The 11,466-nt window shown below is 35.4% G+C and overlaps 1 long non-coding RNA gene across 1 annotated transcript in view; it reads left to right on the top strand.

Moving 5' to 3' along the window:
• LOC137398875 (uncharacterized) overlaps positions 1-1,745 on the top strand; it is a 124,201-nt gene extending 122,456 nt beyond the window's left edge. The window contains exon 3 of the long non-coding RNA XR_010979033.1: positions 1,661-1,745. This is a non-coding gene — a long non-coding RNA (uncharacterized lncRNA). The remainder of the gene's footprint in view (positions 1-1,660) is intronic.
• The last annotated feature ends 9,721 nt before the right edge of the window (positions 1,746-11,466 follow it).

The raw sequence follows: 11,466 nt of genomic DNA, 5'->3' as shown, positions 1-11,466 counted from the left end.
AATGGATTAGCCTAGTTAGCCTGTTCACTCAGCTTAACTATCACTGTTTCTATCATCATGATGACACGGATTTGAATTTGTGTGCATTTGGAGCTACCTTGCGATGAGTGTTACAATGGACATGCAGATTAACATCAGTGCTTTGTTAAAAAAGATAAAGAATTCTACACCAGAGGGTCATAGCAGTTTCATGTCTCATTTGACAGCAACCTTTCAAATAGGAATGCCTGAAATATGGAAAATGTTTAAAATGGAATAGCTTGCACGGTGATTTCTCTTACATCATCCACATTTGCCGTTTCCATCTTTTGCAAGCTTGGAACATTTGATAAAAATTTGTGTGTAACAAAAATCAATTATAGCAAATAGCATGTTTCTCTGCTACAGCACTATGTCTGTTTAGTAACTGCGCAGTTAGAAATGTTATAAATAAAAACTGCTACTTTGTGCTCTGTTCAATCATCAACAGAACCGGTGGTCTACAGTGGACAAGGTCTGCTGCAAACTACTTTTAAAGCACATAAATTACATAATTTTGTTATTATATATTTCAATACATCCATGTCTTGGCCTTCGAATGAGCCTGTTTTCATTACACAAAGAATAATAGAACTATGAAAAACAGGGTGTCAAAAATATGTCCTACAAAAAAAACATTTTGTTCAGGTTCTCAAATTTTGACGTCATCATTATCATTCATCCCTTTCGCTGCCATTGAGACTGCGCTTTTTTGTGACCATCAGTGCTCTTATACCCAGAGAGAGCGAATAATAAACTAGCATTTTAGATAATCAACAATGCCCGGGGATCGTGCTAACGCCCGACAAACACAAACACATGTTCTGAGTTAATAGATTTTGGGTGATTGTTAGAGTTTGCTTTTTTCATCATTTTGTTCATTTTAAACGTAGTAATTATTATCACATCGTTTTATATGATGGCATTGTTTGTTCCATACAGAAATGTCAAGGAAATCGACCCCGAGCTGCTTGTGTTGCAAGAGGTGGCTGAAGAGAGACAATGAGTAAGTGAACTTGATTAATAACTAATTAGTAATTAAACATCAAAAATAAAGAATATAAAAGTTAAAATATTTATTTTATGTTATTATATATTTGAATAAATTATATGGTAAATAAAATACAGGTGTATTAGACAGTTAAATTAATCACTTTGTGTATGATGCTAGCTTATAGACAAATTAAGTTATTTACAGTAGGCTTCTCTATTCTAAAGAATCCCTGAGTGCAGTAAATCAACCCCAACGATTGATTTAATTCAATTGACTTCTACAACAAAATAAAACAAAAACAGAAATGACTACCAACAACATACCCGATTGTTAACCACCCATGACTGATCACCTTCTAATCAATAAAATTACTAACCATCATTTATTGATCTTAGGTGATTGAGGAATATCGAGATGTAAGAAGATGGTGCCACTGTAGAGATTGTGTCTTGATGCCTACTGGAGCCCAGAATGTATGCTGTCAAGAACATGCTGCAGGATCAGGAAAGATTTTGACTGGAGACAGGTTAGTGCCAATTCATTGGTTATCACTGGTAATGGAACATAATGCTTGCTATTGGCTATACCCTGGCAGTACTGTGACCATTGTATGCGGGATTGACATGTTTTGTTGTTTTCTCACTTTAGTTGCATAACAATGAATCCGGGGCGGAACAACTACTACATGAGGCACCTCTAGAAGTGTCTAGGAATCAATACCTGGTATATTATGGTAAGCCGTTATTATACTTGTTGCCTCTCAACTCCAGTGATTTGATATAATAGCAGTGATTATATTAACAGTTTATAAGCACATTTATTACTAATTATATTTTATTTCTAGATGACAAATATGCTCTTACAGGTGAACCAGTAGAACAAGGAGTAAGACAAAGATTATTTGGCTATCGAAACCTGGTGTTCTGGCTTTATCCTGGACTTGTAACAAATGAGAGACATCAGCTTCCAGCTTGCACGTATCACTATGTACATTTAAAGTTTCCTAACACTGATAATAAGTTACTTTATAGTGAATATCATGAATGAATAGATTGATAATGTTGGGCATTTACTGATTGCCTCATAAATAAATTCATCTTATAGCTGTTTTTATCTTCTAACTTTAAAAACATTAATAAAATACAGCAGGAAACTGAAACATCAGTTATTTTTCCGCTTAGCAGTTGTCTGGTTTGAAGCCTCCTTGTTGGTGTCAGTCTTATTCTTGGTAGTTGTCTTCTTCTTTGTTGGTGCTGGAGCTTGACCCTTGAAAACAGTAACACTACTTAACAACTGTGTGCTACACCCTTACCAAACCGTCACATGTACAACCTGTCAAGTAGGCATCCTTTCAGCATGCTGTTTGTGCTCTTGTTAGCATTAGTTTATATTATTTCTTGTCTTTGGAGAGAGGATGGCAAAACTAAGGATAATATTCAAGTTATGAAGCTATTGATAGGATTGCTTTGTATTTGACAGGCATTTTTACCCACCTTGTGTCAACTTCAGGTATGGGCTCTTGTGAAAGTAGTTGCTGTTGTAGTAGTATTATTATCTGAAGAATTCATATCACTTTCCATGTTGCTTTCTAAACTTGATTGTGCTTCAATAAATATACTGTCATTGATAAACTGTCGACCTGCAGTGGCGTGGCCCTAGGACTATATGTAATTTGCATTCTCGCTAGATCACACAATGCTTGAAATTAATTAGCCTCAGTTGTGCCCCTCAACATCACAATGAAAATATATGGCTAGTGCATAATATCATTGAAAAAACATAGCATGCTGCTTGGAATTTGAGGTATTTAACAAAGAAATAGTCTGTACATGGAGACCTGATGACACTGATCCCTTTTGCATCTTCATCGGTTCTCTTGAGTTGTCCTACCTTCACCTGCCTCTAGCGTCATTATCGTAGTTGATAAATAAGTGGTAAGAGCACACAACACCGAATATGAAAATTGTGACGTAATAATTTACGACCTACAACATTGAGCATTTTTGCAGTAGAGCTCTGGGGAAATCCTATAAACACCAACGAATGTCTGTTTCACCATGTCAAACAATGGCTCATTTGAAAGCCAAGATATTGAAGAACCTGAATAAGCTGAAACAGTACTGATATAATTGATGTGCTTTAAGTTAATTTGACACTTGAATTAGTTTGGAGTATCTGTTCTTACAGGCAGCGCCACTTGCTCCATATGGCAACTTGACCAACTGCAGGCACATGATGATGTAAGTTCTCACATACCTTGTCTGTAAATAACTACTATTATGTTCCAATCTGGACTTTCTGTTAATCTCCCTTTCTTCCGTATTATTTATCCTAACAAAACTTGTCTCTCACTTACAGAGTATTTCTATCATAACAGTTATCACAGCAGCTGAGACTTTTGTTCATTTTGTCATTGCAAATTAGCTTCCAATCAGAGTTTTGTTATTAGAAAACTGCTGTAAAAATTTTAAAAAATGTATCAAGTATTAAGTTAATAGTTTTATATATAAGTTTTTCATTATTAACATATTTATCTAAAGTTTCAACTTAATGAAAAGGCAATCTCTATTTTAACAAACTGCCTGAGGTTTGACTGTTTAAAATTACTTCTACTTTGTGCACATCTATGCAAATCAATTGAGAACTTGCCACAGAAGGCAACTCAATTTACTAATCAACTTTGACCGTCAGGTCTGTTGGTACTAGAACAGTAAACCATCATAACAATGTGACAAGTGGCTGTCATATTAATTCATCAAGTTAATTTTATTAATAACTAGTTAAATGCTAAGGCAGTCAATTAGTGCAGGTAATAGTGTGCTGGGCAGTCAAGCTGAAGGTTGCGTGTTCTAATCCTGTAGAAAGCATTTCTTTTCTGTAACATTTTAGCACAACTCAAGACATACAGCCGCACAAACGAACCCGCCTCTTATTATAGTAGAGATTATGAAATACACATTTTAGCACGACTTCAGACATACAGATGCACAAATGAACCTGTCTCTTGTTATAGTAAAGATTATGAATACACGGTCATGTAGATGTGTTTTATCAACAGGAATTAGTGGTCTCTTTGTTTCAAAATTAGGAGAGCCTAGGGCACTGATGATCACACTTTTTAGCCCAGGGCCACCTTGACTTTTAAAATTTGACAGGTGGGTCGGATCAGCACAAGATACGATAAACATAAGAGACTGTATTTATTAACGGCTCGTATGAAACAAATAGAAATAATATTAAATATATTCAACAATTTTGTATGAAAGCTCTTTGCACATATTTTTTATTTTGCTACATTTTGTAGGGAAATCTGGCTGTCTATGTGCAATAGGAGGAAAACTATAAAAGTAGATTGAGAGGCTGCTTGCTCCAACCCAGCGGACTACTGTGAACTTCCATTGGTAAAATGACCTTTTTTGACCAGATTTTTTCAATAGTTTTAATTGGAGTTACAAAAAAAATATAAAACATGTAATTTTCTGACTGAAATTTACAGAATCGTCAAGGCTGTACACACCAATATACACACACCATATGCCGGTACACAACGAGTATAGCAGTATTACTGTTCTGCTAATACCGCAAGCTACTGACTGGAGCATGAAACTTCACTGATGAATGTTTGTTCAGAGAAAGTTATATAACGGTTTTTATCTATATATAGTTTTAACTTCCACGCAAATAGCTTTGAATGAAACACCGTGAAATCTACAAGATAATGGGTTTAACGTAAGATGAGTCCACGCAATAATATGCTATAATATGAAATTGATAAATTGATATACAAATCGTGTATTGTATAACATAGTAAATAACTTCTCATGAAGAATAATAACTAAAGTATGACATGAATGTTTGTGAATAATTGAACAATAGAAGTAAAAATAAAACAAACCTTCTAGCTCTTGTTTAGTAGCTTGGTTTATTTTGTTGACTATTATTCCAGAAGTACTTGTAAATATCAATACTGAACTGCAAGCGCATCCTCAGCTGATGGCTGCATTCAAACTACTGCTCAAATAACCAGTGTCACCAAAGTATTTGGATTTGTGAAAAGAAAGAAGTTATTTACTTGTTTTTGATTGGGCTGCGAAGGGGGGCACCATTTAATTTAGACCAATGCCCTCTTGGGTGGCCGCCACATGATGGTTTTGGCAGACTCATCTCTAGACAAAGAAAACATTGGTAAAGTTGTTTTTAATGAGTTGTCAGCACAGTTGTGGTTGCAGCTTGTAATCGAGTAAAATGAGAGTGCAATTCACTACACCGAGATCATCGACGAAATGGTTTAAAGTTTAAAATTTGAAGTTTGATCAAGTTGTTTACACTAGATCAAACTAGAAAAGTTGGTAGTAGTTTCAGTATTCACCGAGAGTAGGTATAGTCAAGACATGACTGCCACCGATAGGCTATTTGTTTTCTGTAGATTACAAATTAATATATATTCATCAGTTGTCACTATGATTATATAGTGTAGACAACTTCTCTAGTACTTATTTTCTACTCATGTAGATAATACTTTATGATAGAGTTAGTTATATGTTAATTTGGACTTCATTCCCTCATTTCACTCTATTTCATTTTTTCATACCCAAGCCACATAGTGCAGCTTCAATGTTGGTTCACAATATATCACTGTATGGCTATGTTAATTACACAATACTTGAGTGATCGTCTGTGATAACAATGTTCACTCTATCACAAACCCATCTGTGTTTACACCAGCAAATAGTTCAAGGCACAGAGTTCTCATTATACAATGTGATCGGAAATTATGGAATACTAGTCTTGCAGCAACTGCTGTGAAGCGAAATATACATCAAGCCATCTGTGCTGGCCAATCATTCTCGCTGAGGTGGGGCACATTACAGATGTTATCACGGATGCTTGTCACATAATCTGGAAAGTTTGACAGATGCAAACTTTCCTGATAGTTCAAAAAACATTACACCACAGGGTTTTAAACTTACAGACTGACTCAATGCTTTACTAGCTGCTCTTCTGATACAATATCGGGAAAGTTTGACAGAAGCAATAATTTTTGATAGTGGAGTAAAAATATTACAATGTGGGGGATTCGAACTCATAACTATGCACTAACACCTGCACCAAACCTTAAAAGCCTGACATGCAGTGATGTAATGTAAACCAGACTTTAGTAGGCTTCATAAAAGTTGTTCCTGATTAGCTAGTAGTTAGTTAAATAGCCTATCATGTCTGCACTTGATTGAAATGAAACAATCATATGCCTGCATTGAGCCAATAGAAAGTGTGTTTACAGGTGACACTGAGCTGAGTTTTGCAGCAATGCTCTACAACCTTTAGCTCAAAGGAATTCTGATGATTTTCTATTGAATATTAGTAAAAATAGCTGCAAACTTTCCTTATAGTTGTATAAAAATATTACATTGTAAGGGTCTCAAACCTGTGATCTTTGGCTTGGGAGACCCTACTTTAACGCCTGCATCTCTGCTGCACTGTCAGGTAAGTTTGACAGCTGCACTCCTTTCACGATAATGATGTCAAAAGTTAAATATGTGTCTTCAGCTATGTGTCATCGCTCAACATATTCCACAGTTCTCAAAGTTTGTGTGTATGTCCAGCTATCGCTATTGAAATCGTTGAAATCATGTTCCACATTCTGATGAATTTGAACTCACAGAAATTGCAACCACTAGTTTTAAGTTCACAAAATTTACCACTGAGATATACAATGCATATTGGTCAATGGTGTATCATATACTGTATAACATAAGCACGCGCTATTTGGCGTATTATTTGAAAATATGCGAATGCTATCAACTCTAGAAAACACGACGTTTTTTCGTGTTTTCTTGAACTTCTATTTTGCATTTTTCGTAAGGTTCAACTGCTATATCGCCAATCGGACAATTGTGTTATCTTCGTATGAAGAGCCTCGACATTCTCTCTCTGTTTTGTCAGACAAAGACAGTACAATACCTCATCTTTACATTTTGACAAGTGTCGAAAGGTACCAGTATCATCGTATTCAATGTTTTGATGGATGGCTTCTGGTCGAACTAACCTGTGTTTCATATACACACATTCGCACACTCACGCACTTCTATGAAATAATTGTTATTAGCTATTACTTTTAGCTATTTAGCTATTACTTGCTAATAAGTTCACATTTACATTTAAACCCTATTATAGCTGTTTTATTCAATTTTCAATTTATTTGATATTCACAAAACATTTTCCTCTTCATATGAAGTTTGAAACTCAGATTTTGACAAAGTTTGAAAACCGTTAGTTTTTTTGTTTTTTTTCTGAATTTATTTTAGCTAAACAAAACACTTTCATGACATGTCTTTTGAGAGTTAGAATGACAAATGTTGGTTTATGTTAAATACAAAACAATTTTCTGTCCAAAGACTTTTTATTATTCAGCAATGCCAGGTAGTACAGCTAATTATTACAAAAATCAATCGTATTGTTGATAAGGCAAGATGTCTCATGGTGATACGTTTTCTTAAAATATCTCAATACTGAATATTCTCACAGATTTAGCAAATAAAACAGACTCACTTTTATTTGTTACTGTATAATCTTTCCTATAATAAGAGCTCTGTCTGTCTGTCTGTCTGTCCGAAGCAATGCTAAAAGGATTAGAAAAAATAGGGCACCGCACGGGACTCAAGGAACTCATACCAGCCAAGTATGCTAACATCTGCACCATTCCACCACATTTCCACATATAAGAACAATTGTATGTAGTTATTATACCTGATGGTCTCTCACAGTGCACTGGACTACCAGAGTTCTAGTGTGTAATACCAACCTAACCACTCTATACATAAATGTATTTTTGTCTGTAAAATCTTTTAAGTTTTATCATTTCATTTATGAACAATATTTACTTCATTTAAATTATATTATTTGCTTATTTTAGAAACAAACGGTTAGGAGGAAAACTATAAAGGTAGATTGAGGGGCTGCATGCTTGCTCCAACCCAGAGGACTACTGTGAACCTCCACTGGTAAAATAACCTTGTAGTGCTCAGCTGAACTGGGGCAGTAGCAATGACAGCTGTGTTGAGTTCATCTACAGTTGTTGCAAGGGAAACTCTAACAATCTTTAGTAAGTTCCTCTAGTTTTGGTGTACTTACTTCTAGGAAACATGTGTAATAGAAAATAAGGCTTTACTTTCATCTTATGTGTGTAGTTTACTGTTGGAATATGGGCCATGCATTGGAATTTTCCGTGGAAGGTGTGAACATTTCATATATGGTAGATGTTGTGGCAATCACGATGACTTTGATTAAGTTCTAAGGCTACATCAATGGCTTTAGATTGTTCTAGAATGAAAATGATAAACATAGTGATGATCTATTTAGGTTTTTGTAGCTGTTTATAGTTTCCGTGTTTCAACGACAGACTAAGGTCAAGCTACTGAAATATTAATCGTGTTAAAATAACTTGACCTTCGATGTAATGTTGTTTATAGCACCGCATAAGCTTGACCTATCCTGCTCAATTTAAGCAATGATTAACACCAAATCAGTTACTGTAACTGCCATGACAGAGCTAGGTCAAAGCTAATAACTCAGATTACAAAAAATTGGAGTTGTTCTCCTATTGGTCCCTTGTTTTGTATATAAAATAAGTTGATGTACTTTTCTAGTCGTGCTCTCACTACTTTTCTATGTTAAAACTATTTCTTGGGTTTATGTTGAATCCAGGGTTCTCCACAGCTGAGGCTAAGGGGCATTCTGCCATATCCGATCAGGCCGGGATGAACCCTGGTTGGATCAGTATTTTACCCGGGCTTTCTCCTTGGCCTGTAAGCTTTACTTACCATTCCTGTCAAAAACTTCTGTGGTTCACATTTACGTAAGACTCTTTGGTACCGCGTTTTAAAGTTATTTGAAATGAGTTTAAAATAAAATTATTTATTTTGAATAGATTCAAGGTTCCTAATGTACTTAGTGAGTTTTTACTAATTCAAAGTGACTAAAAATTATCTCCTTTTATTTTAATAAAATTTTAAAGTTTTGTAAACCTGCAGTTGAAAGTTGTAGTAATCCTGTGAAATGTTGCCTATGGTATGCCACATTGACTCAATGGGTAGACAACTCCATGAGTGAAACTAAGTGAATGGTACATATGTAAAGTTAAACCTACTGAAGACACAAAAAATGTGTATCCAGCTGTTTTGTAGGATTGAATGACTCTGTAATGAAGTAATCTTATAGTTTCTGATGAATCCTCTACCTAATTAACAAATAAAATGTTTCTTTGTAAAATAAAGAGTGAGTAGATCTATATAGAAGTAGTGAGTTGGGATCAGAGCTTCACTATATCCAGAAATCACCAGATGGTTTCTTATCGCACATAGACAATTCCATATTGCACATAGGCGATTTCATATTGCACATAGATGACTTCATGTTGCACATAGACGATTCGCGATGTATCGCCATACTATATGTAAAAAAGGGTAGATGTTTGTTACTAAGTTTTGCATACTTTAACTTGAAAAGAAACACTTTTGTGTTCTAAATAATTAGAAACATTTATTTTATGAATGCTTGTGTGTGTGCGGGTGTGAGTGGGTGTGTCTGTGTGTGCGTGAGTGGGTGTGTCTGTGTGTGAGTGGGTGAGTCTGTGTGCGTGAGTGTGTCTGTGTGTCTGTGTGTGAGTGGGTGTGTCTGTGTGTGCGTGGGAAGCTATGGAATGAGTTTATTATAAGAGTGGAAGGCTTTTTATTTTTAGTATCTATCGGAATTACTCACATCGAAAATAATCAGATATGAGCAAATTCGTCATTACACCATTGTACAAATGATGATATCTATTTAAATGGTGGTTATTTTCAAATCGTTTACTTTAAAAATTGCCACCTTACAATCAAATTGCCACATCATGAAGCTTTAGGTAGAATGAGGTACAATGATATTATATTACATATTAGCTAGTATTTTAAACAACAGCTTTTGAGTGTAAACACCTTTAATTAAAAGTCATGGCGCTCTATTCTTTATAGAACATAGAATACTCAAGGTAGGTGATCAAACAGATACTAGGTTTTGCATTTAATGTAATGGATCGTAGAAAATTGCAATTGCAAACCGATCTTTGCCAGTCTTACTTTGTTATTCCTATACTACCCTATCAAGTATATCAGAGTAAATGAGCAAGAAAATAGTTTATCAATGCATTATTAGTAATGCCTTATCAATGTCATACTAGTAATATGTAGTGTCATCACCACATCACTTATTACTAGTACTCTGGTAGTGAAATGTGTCAACAAAGAACTGAGAATAACTGTCTGTTCACTTATGATAGAAGGTGCTTGATTTGTGCAAGGGTTAGAGCAGCAAGTTAAGTTTGCTGTGCAGAAGGTTGCGAGTTCAAATCCCTTTCAATGTAGTATTTTTTCAGCATTAAACTATGGAATCTGTTCCTGTAGGCGGGTAATGCAGCTAGTACTGATATAAGGCATCTATGCTTACATCAGCAAATAGTTCGCAGCATAGCGTTTTCATTAAATAATGTGGTTGGGTAAATGATGAAATACTAATCCTGCAGCAACTGCCCTAAAACAAAATATAAATCAAGCAATCTGTGATGACCAATCACCATCACCGAAGTGGTGCTCATTGCATTTGTTTTTGTGGATGCTTAGCCCAGTATTGGGAAAGTTTGACAGACGCTATTTTCCTGAATGTTGGTTGAAAAAAGGATTAAATTGTAGGGGTTTCGAACTTGCCACCTTTGGCTTATTAAACCAACGCTTTAAAATATGCACCTCTGAAGCATTATGGGAAAATCTTACAGCTGAATCTTTTTTGATACGGAGGTAACGAGAATGCATTGTAGGAGGTTCGAACTCACAACCTTTGGCGCAGGAAACCGATGTTCTAACGCCTGTACCAAGCATGCGCCTTTTGGCATATTAGAATAAAGGTACATATGGTTATTCTCTGCACTTTATTCTCTGTGCTTTATCGGCAGACTTGACTAGCAGAGTAGTAGTAGCTCAGTATATAATAATAATAATAAGGTGTTGATGAATTATTTTTTTGCTTACCTAGCCTGAGGGACTTGATGGGTTGGAATAATAAAAAGTAAAACAGCCAAAGATCAGTCAACATTGCAATTTTCCACCATAAGTTATATCAAATGCAATAGATGTATTTGTGGTGCCTTGACGATTCCATCGCCTTACCCTGCACCCAGTTGATGAATAATCGCCGAGAGGAAAAACCTGACATACAGCCTTTAGTGAACCAGACTTTAGTAGAATTTATACAAATTATTTCTGATTAGCTAGTAGTTAGTTATATAGCCTGTCATTTCTGTACTTAATCGGAATGAATCAATAATCTGATTGCATTGAGCCAATAGGAAACGTGTTTACAGCTCATGCGGAGCTGAGTTTCGCTTTGAGGCCTTGCAAATTGTAGCCTGAGTGATTTTTAATGAG

Source organism: Watersipora subatra, chromosome 6, assembly GCF_963576615.1.
Source record: "Watersipora subatra chromosome 6, tzWatSuba1.1, whole genome shotgun sequence".
NCBI lineage: Eukaryota > Metazoa > Bryozoa > Gymnolaemata > Cheilostomatida > Watersiporidae > Watersipora > Watersipora subatra.
The sequence above is the reverse complement of the archived record's forward strand: the minus strand, read 5'-3'. Positions and strand labels throughout refer to the sequence as shown.